Genomic DNA, 20,146 nt, shown 5'->3' with positions numbered 1-20,146 from the left:
AGAACATCAGGGGCGTGCAACGCAGGCGGAGTTTCATGCATGTGCAGACTATATCAAGCTAACACGCATGTGTCGTGCGTACGATCTGTGTGTGGAGGAAGGATGAACGGAAGTGGCGAGCATCCTAAACTAAGGTAAAATTTAAACTTGGCTCATCACAGTGGCCTATACTGCTTCAAGATTGAGGCCTATATTGGCATATGGTCATGAGAGTTTAGGCTGGCATTAGTTTTTTTGTCTTGTGTATTGTCTTACAGCAAATATTAATCAGTTTAAGGACCCAGAATTCATGGCCAGTTTCATAGACATATACAAGGAGATGAGGAATTTGTGGGAGGTGAATCTCAACTTATATTATAATAAACAAGCTTGGAGGTCATCGCTGGAGAAACTTATGGAGTTTGTGAAGACTCAGGTCCCCGATGCAAACATGACATTTTTGGAAAATAAAATTAGGATCTTGAGGAACATGTATAAGGAGGAGCATAATAAGATCCAGAAATCACTCAGATCAGGAGCATCAGTAGCGCAAGTGTATGTCCCCTGGCTGTGGTACTTCAACAAACTGTGGTTTCTGGATGACCAGACTGAAGCCAGGGAATCACTTTCTACCCTTCCCTGCAGCCTTCCCTCCACCCTTCCCTCATCCCCAGCAGAGGCTGACGGGGTACAACCTGAGCCTTCCATCCTGGAAGAAGTGAATGCGCCCAGCTGGAGCCAGGTATATTATTTGGACACATATTTATTGTCCTAATATTAATGATGTTAACTAGATGTTATAATTAATAACTAATTAATGATTTTAAACAGAGTGATTTACATATGAATAGACAGTAGTGGCCAAAATGTTTGGGACAAGAAAAAAAATGCTTTGGTCAGAATGATAGTCTTTTCTATTTATTGTGGAACAACAGTGTAGCACTAATGTACACAGTGAAGTGAAATAATACATATGTCTAAATGCAGTATGTATATAAGGGAAACAGATTGTGTATGAAAAACAATGATAAGTGTGCCAAAACACAATTGGTGTATAAATCAAACGCGGAACAACAGTCCACAAAATTGTGAAGGGAAAAGGCTCTTCCTGATGAGGTGACAAAACAAAACAATGGGGATAGGAAACAGATTGTCTGTAGTCACTCTCAGCCACACTTCGAAGGTAAGTAAATAAATACTCTTACCAACTGGGATGGACACACATGTCGTACGACAGTGGGTCAGAAAGGCTCAAATCCTATGAGGTCTGGATCGGGCACTGTACACAGGAGGTGGTCAAGCCGATCCGATGTGGGGTCCCCGACTCTCAGTCCCAAAGCTCCATGGACACTTTAGAATCAAAATGGATATCGCCCCAAACAGCTCCTCATGGACTCCAAAAAGCATGTGGAAAAAAGGAAGGAGGGCTCCAGATAGTGCAGGTCAATCCAGAAGGTTTATTGGGATATGTCATATATCAACAATGACATAATAAAAGTATAAAATAATATGTAAAAGCAATGTGGGGTACAGTAAATGCTAGCCCGATGCGTTTCGACCCTAGAAGGTCTTCAACTGGGGCAAATCTCTGTCCCCTCATATTGCTACTGAATAAATAAATTCCTAACAGAGTGGTCCATCCTCAAAAGGGGTGGGGCCAAAAAACACCCATTACCTGTGTGAATTGGTAATGGGGTACAAATGTACCCCATTACCAGACGATCTGCCTCAATGGGAGTCTCCCACTGTGTGATGCTTCTGTTCAGATGACAGCACTTATATAATAGGGGATGGGGCCACCCAGTGACCCCGCCCCCTCTGACACACGGGGACTTCCCTATAACTTTCCCCATTGTGTCAGAGGGGGCGGAGTCATCCATTTACATAAACTGGTGGCCCCGCCCCTTTTGCCACCAGGGGAAAGCCATAAAGAAGTCCCCGTGCGTCAGAGGGGGCGGGGTCACTGGGTGGCCCCGCCCTCCATTATATAAGAGCTGCCATCTGAACCGAAGCATCGCACATCGCTAGACTACCATTGAGGCGGATCGTCCAGAGGACTAAGCGGGGAAGAAGATGCCGGATGAGAAGACCGGAGGAAGAAGCAGAGGAAGATATAAGAAGTGGGGAAAGAAATTGATGGAGGAAGAAGAAGAAAACTGAAGGAAGAACAGAAGAAGATGGAAGAAGTGGGGGGAGAAGAAGACATTAATAAAGGAATTGTCAAACTTATTTTAACATTTTTGACACTTTTTTTGTGAAATTATAGGGGTACATTTGTACCCCATTACCAATTCACACAGGGGGTGCCCTTTTTAAAGGAGGCTTCCAGATTCTGACAAGCCCCCCGCCCGCAGACCCCCACAACCACCAGGCAAGGGTTGTGGGGATGAGGCCCTTCTCCCCATCAACATGAGGACAAGGTGCTTTGGGGGGCTACCCCAAAGCACCCTCCCCATGTTAAGGGCATGTGGCCTGGTACGGTTAAGGAGGGGGGCCGCTCTCTCGTCCCCTCCTCTTTTCCTGTGGCCTGCCAGGTTGCGTGCTCAGATAAGGGTCTGGTATGGATTTTTGGGGGGATCCCACGCCTTTTTTTTTTATGGTGCAGGGTTCCCCTAAAAATGGACTTTGAGGGTGACCCCCACACCATTTTTTTATTTTGGCTCGGGGTTCCCCTTAATATCCATACCAGACCTAAAGGGCCTGGTATGGAATTTGGGGGGACCCCCACGCATTTTTTTGGGGAATCTCATGCCATTTTTTTCAATGACTTTTATGTGTATAACTGGGACCGACAATTCATTATAGCTGCAAGTAGTTTTAAATGACTTTTTTTCCTTTAGAAATGTCATTTTGCTCTTGGACTGTTCTAAACACGGGAAACATGCACCACTTTACAGGCACTATAGACACCCCCATGTACGAAATTTAAAGGAATATTACATTTTTATTGTTTCACTTTAAGCATTATTAAAATCACTGCTCCTGAAAAAACGTCTGTTTTTAAAACTTTTTTTTTTGCATTGATACATGTCCCCTGGGGCAGGACCTGGGTCCCCAAACACTTTTTATGACAATAACTTGCATATAAGCCTTTAAAATTAGCATTTTTGATTATTCATGTTTGTGTTCCATAGACTTTAACGGTGTTCGCGTGTTCAAACAAATTTTTTTCCTGTTCGCATGTTTTGGATGCGAACTGAACCGGGGGGGGGGGGGGGGTTTGGCAGTAGGACAGTTTACGGAGGGAATGGGGCTTACCATGAAATTCCTATTTTTTGCCCCTTTTATTGCCTCTATGCTGCCCATAGTTCAAAAGGTATGCAATGAATTTGGTTTATATTTCTCACAATTGAATCTGGAGAAAAATCACCAGGCTTGTCTTATCCATATTATCCAGAAAATTCTAAATAATAATATACAACATAAGCTATTAAAATATGAAGACCAATTTTTCCTTGTTACTGAAGCATTTTTAAATATACCATAGCGTCCCGAATGCAAACCTTCACAGTCTGGTTTCGTATTGTGTAAATAAAAGGGTTTAGTAAAGGGGCAAGAACAGTGCTTACCAAGTTAACGATTTTGTCTTTTTCCACTGCATACTCCTTAGGAGGTCTTATTAAAATGAATATGGAACTCCCAAAAACTATTGCTAGCATGGTGAGGTGAGACAGACATGTTGAGAAGGTTTTCCGTCTTCCTGTATCAGATGGCATTCTTATTACGGTGATCACAATGAAAAAATAAGATATTGCAGTAATGGTCAAACATCCAAGCAGAATTAACACTGATGTAAGAATTGTATTCAGTTTAATTAAACTTATATCTACACAGACCAGCTTCAGTATAGCTGCACTCTCACAAAAGAAGTGGTCCACCCCATGGCCACAAAATGGAAGATTAGTTATAGCTATTGTGGGGTACAGAAGACATAAAAATGGAGTAATGATGCAGCCAATTACTAGTCTTATACAAATACTATTCCTCATAATAGTGGAATATCTGAGTGGGTAACAGATAGCCACAAAACGATCTATGGACATTATAGTCAAAATGAGGATATCTGCAGTAGATATGAAGTAATATAAATAGGATTGTGTGAAACAACTTATTTTAGAAATTGTATTTTCTGCAACGAGGACTGCTAACAACTTAGGAATCACAAAGGAAACCATAAGTAGGTCAGTAAAAGACAAGCAGATCAGAAATAAGTACATAGGAGAGTGAAGACGATGATCTCTACAAATGATAACAATTATTAGGAGGTTTCCAGCCATTGAAATAAGGTAGGCCATCAAAAGTGCTACAAATATGATTTTCTGTAGTACAGGATTACCAGGAAATCCTTTAAGAACAAACTGTTCCAATAATGTTCCATTTGTTTGATCCATTGAAGGTCAACAGTTAAAGGCCTCTAATTAAGAAGCATCAACTTGCAGGTTATGAATTACTTTATTAATAATGTTACATTTTAAAAAGAACAAAAGCAAAACATATATATCTCAATGCAAATTAAGAAAATAAAGTTTTTAATAAAATAAATGCTGTTTATGGGAACCATATACCTCCGTTATGCACTTATGGAATAATGCAGACAGGAGCTGTGTGCAGCCACTCCTCCTCCTTCTTAGCTGTCAATAGTGGGGGAAAGCACAAATACAGCACAACCCCAACTGACTCCCAATGATGTACAAGTAGGGTATGCACAGAAAAAAAATTTGCTCAGTAGATCAGCTGCAGAAATGGAGACAACATTTCCATTTAGAGATGTAAGAAGTTTGTCATTAAACTCAATTAAACTTTTTGTTTAGTTTTGTTCTCTTTCAGCATGTTTAAAGCAGGAAATAACAAAAAGTTGAGGCGGATATGGCCGGTTTGCACTCCGCCTGCATTTCAGCTGACCGGAAATGATGCATCTCAAACATCAGAACGCAGGTGGAGTGCAAACCGGCGATTCCTACAGAATGCTAATCCCTGTCTGCTTTGATGTAAGTGCAATACAACCTTCTTTTTTTAAATAAATTATTTGAAATACTGCACCATGAGAGTGTTCTTTCCTCTCCCTCTCTATACGGCAACACTGGAGCTTTGAATATGCTATATATACTGAATGGACGACAGTAGTGGTATCAATTTATTTCTGTGACCTCATGTATGACATCTTGGATTTTCCAATATACGTAATTTGACTCCCTGTAATGGGGTCAAAATAAGTCTGGTGAGTGCATAGTGTGTCTGCTGGTGGAGAGGAACCTTTCCTATACTCACTAAAGACAGTATTCACATGCCAGGTCTACAAATGGACTTCACAATTTTTGTATATTTTCTATAATTTAAATGAAGATGTATTTATTTATTTGTTTATTCGCTATTGTTTATTCACTATGGTGATATGTATTTTATGATATAAGAGTGCAGTTCCTTTGTTTCTTTTCACATTATAGGTGTTTTTTTTTTACACTTTACAACACGCAGCTTTTTATTGCAGTTTATTTGTTTTTTTGTCATTGAGTTGCATTAGTTTAGAACCTATTGGTTCCTATATTTCTTTTAAGTCAGCATCTATTTGGTAAGGGACACATCTTATAAAGCGTATTTGTCCGTACTAGCAATTAAAATTTCACAAGAACATTCTCATAATGAAATTTTTTGGATTAAATTCTAACAGCTTTAGTTTGGCCAGCTTTACTACCAGTATGGCCAACTTTAACCAGCAACTAGGATGATATTGGTAGATGGATCTTTTCATATTGATCTTTTGCTCATATCTTAAAATATGGGTATCATCTAAAAACTGTCTAAAATAAGTCTTTGCACACCGTAGACTACAGTGTAGTAGTACTAAGAGATGCATTTCCTTAAAGAAGATTTAGTTCATAATTCCATATGAACAATTGGCAGTTATGCATGCAAAGTGATATGTCTTTGCAGATTACAGGAGACTTGTATTTTTCTGCACAAAAAATTCTGGTATCTTCAAAAGTACACAGAAAAGGGTTGTTATTTATGTGCCCCTTTTATGTCACATTGGGGCTCTCCTGAATTTTCTATCTGCCCACCCTGGCACTCTCTGCACCATAGCTGAGCTGTGGTGTATAGATATACAATGCCATGAAAAAGTATTCATACCCCTTTAAATTTTCCACATTTTGTCATGTTACAATCAAAAACGTAAATGTATTTTATTGGGATTTTATGTGATAGACCAACACAAAGTGGCACATAATTGTTAAGTGATAGGGAAATTATAAATGGTTTTTACAATTGTTTACAAATAAATATGTGAAAAGTGTGGCGTGAATTTGTATTCAGCCCCCCGAGTCAATACTTTGTAGAACCACCATTCACTGCAATCACAGCTGCAAGTTTTTTTGTGTATGCAGCTTTGCACATCTAGAAAGTGAAATGTATGCCAATTCTTCTTTGCAAAATAGCTCAAGCTCTGTCAGATTGGATGGATAGTGTCTGTGAACAGCAATTTTCAAGTCTTGCCACAGATTCTCAATTGGATTTAGGAATGGACTTTTGACTGGGCCGTTCTAAAAAATGAATATGCCTTGATCTAAAACATTCTACAACATTCTTGTCATGGTTATGCAGTGATCTTCCTGTTTGCTTACCTCCCCTCATGTGTTCAGACTAAGAGGCCAGCCACTTCCACCTGGTGGTTTTTATAACCTCTCCCCTAAGCATGGCTCCACCCCAGGCCCTATCAGGGAACCCTATATTAACCTGTGCACTGCTAGCCAACCCTGCTGATCAACCATTGTGTGTTAGCTTCCTGTTACCTGCCGTGTGCTCTTCTGTTGTTCCGTTACTGACTTTGGCGTGTCTTTTACTATCCCTTTTTGCCTGTGATCCTGACCTTTTGGCGTATCCCCGACTATTCCCGTCTGCTTGTGGCCCCGACCTTGGCTTTGTCCCTCACCATCCCTATCCTCCTGTTGCCTACTGTGGGTGTGAGCTGGGGGACCCTGGGGGTCGCGACCTGGAGCCAGTTACAGTCAAGTCCATCCTCACCACTCGAGGCTCTGGTGAAAACCTGCTGGCTCTTAGACTCCGCGCCCCAGGGAATCTTACGCTCTAACCCTGGTGGGACCTGTCTCCCATCCGCAGCAGTCAGCCGTAGGGTCCACAACCTTGCGGTGCACTCCTGATCCCTACGGTGTGCATCTGTCACCTCGCCTCAAGGTGACCTGACAGTTTGACGTGCCGCTTCCTGCAGATGATCCATTGCAGAGCTTAGTTCACAGACTTGAGACCCAAGAATCGCATCAGACCCAGGTGATGCGATTCCTTCAGGATTTGGCATCCCATGTTGAACAGGTTCAGGCCTCATTAGGACCCCCGGTTCAACAACCTCAACCGCTATCTGCCGCTGCACCTATCGCATCAGTCGCAGCTACACATTCATTACAACTACCAGTTCCGGCCCGTTTCTCTGGGGACTCCAAGGCTTGCAGGGGGTTCCTTAGCCAGTGCACAATTCATTTTGAACTTCAGCCCCAAAACTTCCTGTCCGATCGGGCAAAAGTTGCATATATCATATCCCTCCTGTCCAGCGAGGCGCTAGCTTGGGCTGCCCCTCTGTGGGAACTGAATGATCCAGTGGTTTCTAGCCTGTCTGATTTCTTGAAACTTTTTCGGAATATCTTCGAGGAACCGGGTCATGTCTCCTCAGCGGCTAGCGCTCTTTTACGTCTCCATCAAGAGTCCGCATCTACACAACATGATGCTGCCACCACCATGTTTCATGGTGGGCATTGTGTGCTCAGCATTATGTGCAGTGATAGTTTTTCATCACACATAGAGTTTTGCTTTTAGGCAAAAAAGTTCAATTTTGGTCTCATCTGACCAGAGCACCCTCTTCCACATGTGTGCTGTGTGCCCCATGTGGCTTATCGCAAACTTCAAGTGGGACCTCTTATGGCTTTTTTTCAACAATGGCTTTCTTCTTGCCACTCTTCCATAAAGGCCAGATTTGTGGAGTGCACAAATAATAGTTGTCCTGTGGACAGATTCTCCCACCTGAGCTGTGGCTGTCAGTTTTTTTCAATCAGAAAAAAGGTTTTATTAAAGAAATAATAAACATCCATTTGAAAAATTCAACAATATGTATATCTATCCATTAGGGTATAGTACATACAAAGTTGAGATGCACACATCCATAAGTATAACAGAAAGACATACTATTACATAAAGTAATCCTGAAGCCTTGTACACACGGTCGGAGAATCCATCAGAATGCGTCTTATCGGACCGTGTCGTCGGATAATCCGACTGTGTGTGGTATGCATCGGACTTATTCTGTCCGAATCTCCGTCGGACCCAATTTTCCAACATGTTGGAAATATTTTCCGACCAACTGGTTTGATCGGACATACTCCGATCATGTGTAGAGAATCTTGATTGGACCAAGTGCCACGCATGCTCAGATCAAATTCCTACATCAAAGCTATTGGCTACTAGTCCCATCGTAACGAAATTACGTCATCACGTTCTGAATGATCGGACAGTTTCGGACAAGATCCGACGGGCAAAATCTGACGGACAAAATCCGACGGATTTGGTTGGCAGAATGTCCAACCTAGTGTACAGGGGCTCAGGGTACTTTCATTATAGACATGGACATATTATTATAACCTTAAATAAGATGAGAACAAAACAAAGGAAAAAGAAAACGCCAACAATCCATAAAACAAGGCTTATTGATTGTGACCCAAACATGCTTGGCCTTATATCGACTGGGTGCTACCTGGCTACCTGCCAAAGTACACAGACAGCGCCTAGGCTTAAGTTGACTTATGAAATCCCCTGCAATAGCCTGTCTCTGACCAGCTGATGATGTGCCCGACCTAGCGAGTTCAGCCAAGGCTACCGCATTTTGTAGAATTTGTTTGTCACTTTTCTGTACTGGTACATACGTTTTTCTCTTATGAGCATGTTATTGACTCCTAGTGGATAACTGAGATGATATCCAGTAATGGCCTATTACTTTATGAGCAATATAAAGTAGATGTAGCACTGGTAAATGTTCTTGTGGCGTGAGAAGTTTCTCCTCAAGGGCACCTAATAAACATACTATAGGATCATGTGGGAGGCAGAGTTAAAACACCTGTGAGACTGTGGCAATAATACTAGACCTATAGCGGAATAATTTGGAGCATCGCCAGCTGATATGTATCAAATCCCCATTATCTCTTTAACATTTTGGACACAGTGGTGAGTTCCTGTTACCCCACCTATGGAGTTGTACTATATGCCCTATGCAGCAAATAAATATGGGAGAGATTTTGAGAAACCAAAGACCGACACCATAGGGGCAGAGGTCAGGTCAGACATGTATCCCATACATCTCCATCTAAAGGTTGCACATCCTTTTCCTATGCCTTTCTACATGGGAGTTTAGAGGCATTATGTGTGGATTGAAGTCAGGGCCCTTTTTAACTCAGGGCAAAAGGGGCAGCTGCCCTGGGCCCTGTCATTGCTGTGGGACCCAAAGCAGCTGCCACTTAAGCCCTGAGCTGCCCACAGTTTTTCCAGAGTAGCATGTGCAGCCAATACCCCCTCCCCTGCTGTCCCAAGTGGCAGCCAGAATATGACAAGAGAGCGGGACAGCTGTGGGCTTCATGTGTTTGAGCCCTCTCATCCCACTTCTCCCTCTGTCAGGAGCTGCGGACTGGAGTGGCAGGGAATGACAGAGCGTCGCTCTGTATTCTTACCACCCCCGCCTGACAGACCTGTGTATCACACAGCTGAGTGAAGTGTTCTGGCTGTGTGCTACGGGTCTAATAGGCAGAGACTGTGTTGAACCACTGTGTCATCAGGTGAGAAAGATCACCGTGGAGAAAAGGGGAAGGGGATCCACATGTGCAGAGAATTGGGGGTACAGAGGTGTGGTGGAGGATTGGTGTACAGAGGTGAATATGGATGAGGGTACAGAGGTGTGGTGGAGGAGAGGGGCTACAGACATGAATGTGGATGGGGAGTACAGAGGTGGTGGAGGAGGGGGATACAGAGATAAACATGGATGGGGTACAGAGGTGGATGTAGAGGGGGGTACAGAGGTTACCAGAAGGATACAGAGGTGAACATGGATGGGGTAGAGAGGTGAAGGGGGGTACAGAGGTGAACGTAGATGGGGGAGGGATACAGGTGGACATGGGGGGGCAAAGGTGGACATGGGAGGGTACAAAGGTGGATGGAATGATACAGAGATGAACTTGGATGGGAGGGGGGTACAGAGGTAGACATGGGGGGTACAGAGGTGGACTGAGATACAGAGGTAAACGTGGATGGGGGAAAACAGAGGTGGAGGGGGGGTACAGAGGTGGATGGAAGGATACAGAGGTGAACGTGGATGGGGGGTACAGAGGTGGACGGGGGGGTACAGAGGTGGATAAGCGATACAGAGGTGAACATGGATGGGGGATAAAGGGATGGATGGGGAGGGGGTACAGAGGTGGACGGAAGGATACAGAGGTGGACCGGGATAGAGAAGTGAGCTGTGAATAGAGGGGTACAGAGGTGAGCTGTGGATGGGGGGTGGTACAGAGGTAGACAGGGGATATAGAAGTGAGCTGTGGATGGATGGGGTATAGACGTGAACGTGGAATACAGAGGTGAACTGTGGATGGAGGGGTATAGAGGTGAGCTGTGAATGGAGGGGGTACAGAGGTGAACTGTGAATGGAGGTTGGTACAGAGGAGAGCTGTGGATGGAGAGGGGTACAGAGGTGAGCTCTGGATGGAGGGGGTACAGAGTTTAGCTGTGGATGGAGGGGGTACAGAGGTAAGCTGTGGGTGGAAGGGGTACAGAGGTGAGCTGTGAATGGAGGGTGTACAGAGGTGAGCTGTGAATGGAGGGGAGTACAGAGGTGAACTGTGGATGGATGGGGTACAGAGGTGAACTGTAGATGGGGAGCGGTACAGAGATGAACTGTGGATGGAGGGGGTACAGAGGTGAGCTGTGGATGGAGGTGGGTACAGAGGTGAGCTGTGGATGGAGGTGGGTACAGAGGTGAGCTGTGGATGGAGGGGGTATATAGGTGAGCTGTGGATGGAGGGGATACAGAGGTTAGCTGTGGATGGAGGGGGGTACAGAAGTGAACAGTGGATGAGGGTGCAGAGGTAAGTAAAGTGGTGTGCAGAGGTGACCAATAGATGGTTACTTTGGGGAACAGGGAGTGTGTGTCATCCTGGACTCCCCCCTGCCCCCCCATCACCCTGGACTCCACCATTCTCCCCGCATCATCTTGAACTCCCCCATCTCCCCCGCAATCATCCTGGACTCCCCTATCCGCCCATAATCCTGGACTTCCCTATCTCTCCCCCATCATCCTGCACTCCGCTACCCCCCCCACCCATCATCCTGAACTCCTCTATCTCTCCCATCATAATTATTATTATACAGAATTTAAATAGCGCCGACAGTTTGTGCAGGGCTTTACAACATGAGGGCAAACAGTACAGTCACAATACAATTCAATACATAAGTTTACGTGTGTTTTTGTTTTCTGGAATGTTGGGGTGGAGAGAAAATTTGCATGGGGGGCCCAAGAAAATGTTTGCCCAGGGTACAATCAATAATAAAGACGGCCCTGATTAAAGTAAAATAGAATATCCTCTAGAGGTTATTCTTCTCTTATCTTTTTCTAAGAGTATCCCATACATTAGGGGATGCTCAATAGGGGGGAGTATAATGTTACGTGCCGGAGCCTGTACTGCATGCCTGAGTTGTAAATATTTATAGAACTGGGTGCGAGAAAGGGCATACTCTTGTTGTAATTCCGAACTGAGCCAGTACATACCGTAATTGTTTTTTATATATATATATATATATATATATATATATATATATATCTTTCTCTTTCCCAATCCTGAAAGCCCTGTAATTTGAGTATTTCTGGAAAGTTAGAGCTACGTCATATAGGTGTATAAGGACAGATGCCCTGGATACCCAGAGTATGTCTAACATATAATCACAAGATATTTAACATTAGGATTGTTGGGAGGTCAAACTGTAATGCCCCGTACACACGAGCGGACTTAAATCCGAAGGAGTTTCCGCCGGAGTTCCGCCGGAGTTCCGCCGGAGTTCCGACAGAGTTCCGACGCAACGGACTTGCCTACACACGATCCCACTAAAGTCCGCCCGTCTGGTCCGCTGTGACGTACACCAGGTCCGACGAGACTATAAAACGGAAGTTCAATACCAAGTGCGCCACCCTTTGGGCTCCTTCTGCTAATTTCGTGTTTATCTCATGTTAGTAGAAGTTTGGTGAGAGACGATTCGCGTTTTTCAGACTCGTATTTTTCAGAACGTTTTTCACTGCTTTTCAGTTTGTGCTTGTGAGGTTTGTATCTGTTTTTTAGTGCGTGTAGTCAGTTCGTGTCTGTATTTTGCAGTGCGATCTAACTGCGCTCGCTGACTTTCAGCTCGCTCTTCACAGGCCTTGCTGTTCTTCAGTGACGTCTGTTAAGTTCGCTCTGACAATCCGACCGTTTTGAAGCCATGTTGCGTGTACGTACTCGTCGTCGAGTTCGTGCTTTGCTTGCGCTTGGTGTTGTAGTTCATTCTGCAACCCAAGAACAGTCCTTGGACGGGGTGTTGAGGAGTTCATGGACGAAGAATTGGTTGCTCCAGCGTGACCAGTTCTCGCACATGCCTTTGCTTCGTGAGATCCGGGAGAATAATCCTGATGATTTCAGGAATTATCTCCGGATGACGGACCCCGTTTTTCACCGTCTGCTGGCTTTGCTGACCCCTTATATCAGCAGGCAGGATACCTGCATGCGGCAAGCCATCACTCCGGAGCAGAGGCTCGTCGCCACGTTGCGCTACTTGGCGACAGGGAGAAGCCTTCAGGACTTGAAGTTCTCGACAGGCATCTCCCCCCAGGCTCTGGGGATCATTATCCCAGAGACCTGTTCTGCCATTATACAGGTCCTGCAGGAGGACTATATTAAGGTAAGATTTAGCATTTAACATCACATTTTATTGTCTTTAATGTTTGCTAATGCCTTGTATTTCTTTCCTCAATCTCTAATTACCATGATTGCAATATGCTGTGAATGTCCCCTTTGTCCTCATGCATGCTGCAATCTTTTAATGCTCCTTTTTTGTTTTTCATGCATATTTGCCTTCATTAAACCTCACCAACATGCTATGGTAGGCCCATATCCACCTAGTCTAGTCACTTAAAATGTCTTTTGTCAGCTCCATTCTATTGCTTTATCCTAAAACCAAACATTTTAAAGCTTATTCCAAATGGTCTGTGTCCCCTTAACTGAATCCCCCCCCCCCTTAATAGTATCCCAAATGGTCTGTGTGTCCTTTAACTGGATCCCCCCCCCCCCCCCACACACACTTAATATAATTCCAACGAGTCTGTGTGTCCTTAAATTAATGTTGAATTATATATTGTATTTTTAACACACTTCAACCCTGGAATGATTTTCCCCCCTTCCTGACCTTCATCACTTTTTTGGGTGATTTGGCAGTGCGTTGTTTGAATTGACAATTGTGCGTCCTTGTAATTTTTCATTGTAATCATTTTTGTGACCATTGTCATTAATACAGTGATCAATGCTGTCAAAAATTGTCTTGATTACTGTAAAAATGTCACATGCAGTGAAGGTGTTTTATTAAGCACAAGGGGGCCAAGGAATGGTTTAAAGTGTGTTCTGGGTGAGTGTTTTTCTTAACTGTCTGGGGGATGGGCTAGCAGTGACATGACCCTGATCACTGCTCCCAATGACAGGGAGCAGACGATCGGTGTCCTGTGACTAGGCAGAAGCGTGAAATAAAGTTTGTGTTGTAATGTACAATGTTTAATGTGCAAAAGTACTTATTTTGTTTTTTTTCTTCTTTTTGCCTCCCCAGTTTCCTTCATCGCCACAGGAATGGCAGACTGTGGCATCCCATTTTGCCACCCGGTGGGACTTTCCTAACTGCGGTGGTGCCATAGATGGGAAGCACGTCCACATTGTGCCACCACCCCATTCGGGGTCATACTTTTTTAATTACAAGGGGTTTCACAGTATTGTGTTAATGGCGGTGGTGTCGGCACAGTATGAATTTCTCTATGTGGACGTGGGGAAGAATGGCCGCATGTCGGATGGAGGAGTCTTCGCCCAGACGGAGTTCTACCGCCGTCTACAGACAGGTGGCCTGGGCTTGCCACCTGATTCGGAGAATGTGGAGGAACTACCCTTCGTATTCATCGCGGATGAGGCTTTTGCTCTTGACAACCACATAATGCGGCCATTCCCCCAAAGAGCCCTCACCCCGGAGAGGAGGGTTTTCAACTACCGGCTGGCCAGAGCGAGAAGAGTGGTGGAAAATGCTTTTGGAATAATGGCCAGCCGGTTCCGTGTATTTCTGACGGCTCTAAACCTAGCGGAATACAAACTGAACTATGTCATCCTTACGTGCTGCATTTTGCACAACTTTTTGCACAAATACTCCAATACTTACTTATCAGGAATAATGCCGGAGGCTGGAGTTGGTCCAGAATCCATGACAGGCCTGGATACTGGCCGTACTGGCTTGGCCCCCCAAAGTGCACGTGAAGTGCGCGAAAGATATGTGACTTATTTTAACGGTAGGGGGCCATTGCAATGCCACCCAATATTTAATTTTTAAAAAGAGGAAAATAATAAAATAACCTCAAATCTGAAATGTGTTTTCTTGCTTGCTTTTGGTTTGTGCTGTCTCCTATGTTATCCTAGTGCACTTGTAGTGCCAAGTGTATTTTCATTAAATTCAATAAGGCCCATTGTCACTGGATACACAAAATCCCTTTTCCCAAACTGGTATTAAGCATTGAAAGAATACGCCACACATTGTTGATTATTCAAAATTTTAATTTGGCCACATTCACATGTGCCATTGAATATTTAGTGATCTAAATTTTTTTTTTGGGTTTATTTAACTTTCTTTGCCAAACATTTTTTTGTTTGCTTTTTTTTCATTTTTTTAAAAACTTTTTTTTTTTTTTTTTTTTGTGGTTTTTATTTTTCTATAAAAAATATGAAAAATGTATAAAACAACAATCAGCCACAATCGTAAAAATTGGTGAAGTAACAATCTTTGAACTAAAACAAGGGAAATGAAGAACATGATCGATATTATGGAGAAACGGATTATATTCTCCCCAAAATATCGATCATGTTCTTCATTTCCAGCTGCATATTGTCAATCTGAGTCTTCATGAGATCCAGGCTAGTTCGCATGTCATCTAGTTCCCCATTCCAGCCCATTATCTGGCCAATCAGCCTTTGTGCGCTGTCACTGGAAAATGGGGCCCTTTCCACAAACAGAACATCACCTACAATAGATGGGAAAAATTGGGTCAAAAATTATGCAGTCATACATGGATTTCAACAAGCTGGGGTGTCAGACACTCACCTGGTGGGGTGCCCAGCTCCCCTACTTCCTCCACCTCTCCTTCCTCAACCTCTCCTTCCTCGACATCCTCGGGGGGGGCACTGGTGCTTGGAAATGTGTCGCTTTCCACAACCACAACATCACCTAAAATAGATGTAAAAAAATGTGTTTGGAAATATGCAGGTATACATCGATTACCTGAAGCTGTGGTGTCAGACACTCACCTGGTGGGGTGCCCATCTCCTCTCCTTCTTCCACCTCTCCTTCCTCCACATGCACATCCACGGGGGGGATGGGGCTAACCTCACATTCCTGCTGGCAAGGGTGGCGGTCCCTGGGATCCTGCTTTGTGAGTCTTTTCTCCCCTATGAGAAATTAACAAACAAAAAGGTATACTTTAGCACACAGATATTTAAGGCCAGAACTAGGAAGATGAAACCTTGATTAGAAGTGTTGTACAATTGTCGGTTTATGAAGAGATGCAAAATGTGAAGACATGAGAAATCAATTCACTTTGCCAAAAAAGCAAATAATTTGCTTTTTGTGCGAAGGTTCACACATGCCCAACCCCCCCCCCCCCCAAGTATACCAGGGAACCCCGTGTGGCGTGTGGTTTACCCTAATAAATGTTCTCTGGTGTCCCACACCTTTGCTCATGAGTGCAGATGTGTTTTTACCCAGCTGCCAAGTGTCCTCTCCTTCAATTACACTGAATGTTCTTTTCTAGTCATTGTATTTTGAAACACATCTAAACCACAATGTCCTAATCATTTGTTGTGTCCTAAAAATTACACACCCAAAAAATGCTGTTCAAACCTGTATCATAAACGAGGTTTGCCACGAACAATTTACGAGGGTTTGTTAAAACGATACGATTCTTTTACTGTATACAACATGAAAGCAGCAATTTTTTACATTGTACAAAGGTAAAGCATATGGATCTGTATGCAATAATCATAAAATAGGAACACACGACAAGTACTTACTTTTTTTCAGAACTTTCTTGATCCTTCTGTATTGATCCGGCTCCCTCAATTTCAGGTCGGACCACCGTTTCCTCAATTGGTCTTTTGACCGTCGTACCCCAAAACGATTATGCAGGGTCTTAACTACTTTGGCCATGATTCTGGCCTTGCGCAAGTTCGGATGGGTGTATGGTCCATGCTTGCCATCATAATCCTTACTTCGCAAGATTCCCACCATCTCCACCATCTCTTGAAATGCCATATTTGAGGCCTTAAATCTCCTCTTTCCGGATCGGGACGTTTGTGGCTCCGGGGATTCCTGACTACTGGAGTCGTTCATATCAAGCACCTGTTGTGTTTCCGCCATGTTTCTCCTACTGCGCACCGTAGAGAAAAGAGGGCGGGAAATATTCTTGTAAAAGAACGTCATGGGCGGGCAAAGCAGGCGTAGTTCTACGCGTACGCACTGGATCTTACGCCAAAATCACACGTCGTACGTACGTTAAGTGCGCAGAAAGGGCGGGAAACCATGAACTTGACTAAAACAACGTCAGGGGCGGGCAACGCAGGCGTAGTTCTACGCGTACGCACTGGATCTTACGCCAAAATCACACGACGTACGTACGTTAAGTGCGCAGAAAGGGCGGGAAACCATGAACTTGACTAAAAGAACGTCAGGGGCGGGCAACGCAGGCCTAGTTCTACGCGTACGCACTGGATCTTACGCCAAAATCACATGTCGTACGTACGTTAAGTGCGCAGAAAGGGCGGGAAACCATGAACTTGACTAAAAGAACGTCAGGGGCGGGCAACGCAGGCGTAGTTCTACGCGTACGCACTGGATCTTACGCCAAAATCACACGTCGTACGTACGTTAAGTGCGCAGAAAGGGCGGGAAACCATGAACTTGACTAAAAGAACGTCAGGGGCGGGCAACGCAGGCGTAGTTCTACGCGTACGCACTGGATCTTACGACAAAAATCACACGTCGTACGTACGTTAAGTGCGCAGAAAGGGCGGGAAACCATGAACTTGACTAAAAGAACGTCAGGGGCGGGCAAAGCAGGCGTAGTTCTACGCGTACGCACTGGATCTTACGCCAAAATCACACGTCGTACGTACGTTAAGTGCGCAGAAAGGGCGGAAAACCATGAACTTGACTAAAAGAACGTCAGGGGCGGGCAACGCAGGCGTAGTTCTACGCGTACGCACTGTATATAACGACAAAAATCACATGTCGTATGTTCGTTTGCGAAAATAGGAACAAAAGTTGGGAGCAAGCAAAACGAAGGTAAGTTTAAACCATTTCCCCAAATAAGTGGCAGATCCTGGAGTCTATCTTGGGCTAAGATTAGGAGAGTCTGAGCTAACATTATGTTTTTTGGCTTGTGTATTGTCTTTCAGAAAAATGAATCAAAAATTCAGGGATCCTGAATTTTTAAGTCTGTTTATCGACAAGTATAAAGAGATGTCAAATCTGTGGCATGCCAAGCACAAGGATTATTTTAATAAACGAGTAAGGAGGGCAACACTGGAGAGATTTTTGACATTTGTGCAGACTTGGATCCCAGAGGCAGACGTGGACTTTGTGGAGAAGAAAATTCAAATATTGCAAAATATGTACCGAAAGGAAAAGAGGAAAATCGCTCAATCCCAAACATCAGGAGCAGCACCAGGTGATGTGTATGTACCCAGGCTGTGGTACTTTGAAAAGCTACGGTTCCTGGACGACCGGTGTAAACCCAGGGAGTCGCTTTCTACTCTTCCCTCCACCCTTCCCTCCACCCTTCCCTGCAGCATTCCCTCCACCTCAGCAGAGGCTGATGAGCCTTCCATCCTGGAAGAAGCGGATGCACCCAGCTGGAGCCAGGTATATTTTTAACAAAAATAGTGATATTCATAATATTAATGATGTTAACTAGATGTTATTCGAATTTGTACGCTATTATTGATGTTAAAAAATATTTAAAAATTGGACCTATCAATTTACAGTAGTGGCCACAAATGTTTGTCACCAGCAGAAACAAGAAATAGTGGTGTCATAATGATACTCTTTTATATGTATTACCAGAATTTTGAAGTCAGGAGCTGAAAAATGTTTAGGATTGATGAACAAAAAACTAAAACAATGTCCCTTTTTTATACACAGGAGGAGCTCAGCCAGGAGGAAGGTGGGGAAAGTGGCAGGCAGGAGGAGGCTATGCCCACTCTCAGCCAGGAGGAGTCCATGCCCTCTGTCAGGCAGGAGGTGGCCGGGCCTAGTAGAAGCATGACAACATCTCAAGTGCCTCCCCTCCGTCTTCCATCCAAAAGGGCCAAAAAAAATACGCAGGCACAAGAGGAATCCCTGCGACTAATTAGAGAGGCTACTAATGTTTTAAACAGCCCCCCTGACGCAGAAGAGGCCTATGGCTGCTACATCGCCAGCCGGCTCCAGCAACTAGAGATGGGCCAACGTCTCCACTGTGAAAGGCTCATTTTCCTGGCGTTACAGAAGGGGTTCAGTGGAGAATTATCTGCCAACAGTAATATTGTGGAGCAAGTTCCTCCTGTTCCTCCTCCTCCTCCTCCTCCTCCTCCTCCTGCCACGAGTCCACCACCGGAGACACAGCCTCCCAGGAAGGCTACAGGGAAGTCTGCAGGGAAGGGTGCAGTGAAGGGTGGAGCGAAGAGAAGAAGGTGATGACCTGGCTTCACTCTGGTCCGACCAACCACAGCCTGGGGACATATATACCATCTGATGCTGCTCTTGATGTCTGGGATTCTGGGACCATATTGGATTTTGTAATATTTGAATTTTCTTTGCCACAGAGTTTCACGTTTGCCCTGGGGCCAAAAGGCTACACAAATGTCACAAGTTTCTCCAGTGTTGCCTTCATTTTTTTGTTTGTTCAACCAGAATAAATGGATATTTTTGTTTGAAAATATAATTGCCTATGTGTTTTTTGGTCAAATACCTTTCTATAAAAGACAATGTGAAATTAACAAGGGACACTAACCTCCTTGAGGTTATAAACAAAACAAAAATGTTATTGTGGTAACTTGTCACCAGAATAAAAATAAAAAGGTTATTGTGGTAATGAAAAAAAATAAAAATAAAATAAAGTTTTTGGTTTTAACTTGACGGAACAATTAAATATGGAGATCACAATAAAAAAAAAATGGTAAAGAATTGTACCAAAAATATGTAGGCAAAAAATTAGTCAACAACATTTTTTCTTTGTTTTTTTTATTTTTTTGGAGTAATTTTTTCATCAATATTTTTGGGTGAAATCATGAACATTTTTTTTCTTGTGATCTCCATATTTAATTATTCGGTCAAGTTAACAACTTTTTTTTTTTTTTGTTTTAATTGACAGAATAATTAAATATGGAGATCACAAGAAAAACATGGTAAAGAATTGTACCAAAAATATGGAGTAAAAAAAATTAGTCCAAAAAAAAAAAAAATATTGAGATGGGGCTTTAAAATAAAAACAAGATCATTCATGAGATGAGGAGAAATAAAACAGAAATGTGTTTGGTGAGAACTCTGTGAGTGAATATGAGCAGCAAAGCAACTTCGTTCTTCTAGCATTATAAATAAAAAGGCTTCGTTCTTCTAGCATTATAAAGAAGATGCGCTATACATTTAAACGAGCACAGAATTTGCAGCATGACGAATGTGCTACTTCCAATACGAACTGGAGTTTTACAAGACCGAGCACTTCCGTCTCGTACTTGCTTCAGAGCATGCGTCGTTTTAGGACTGTCGGAACAGCATACAGACGAGCGGACTTCTACATCGGACCTGGGTCCGGCGGAGTTCCGTC

The sequence above is a fragment of the Lithobates pipiens genome, unplaced genomic scaffold (genome assembly GCF_037356315.1).
Source record: "Lithobates pipiens isolate NorthernLeopardFrog02 unplaced genomic scaffold, aLitPip1_a1.2 Scaffold_11, whole genome shotgun sequence".
NCBI lineage: Eukaryota > Metazoa > Chordata > Amphibia > Anura > Ranidae > Lithobates > Lithobates pipiens.
Note: the sequence above shows the minus strand (reverse complement) of the source record.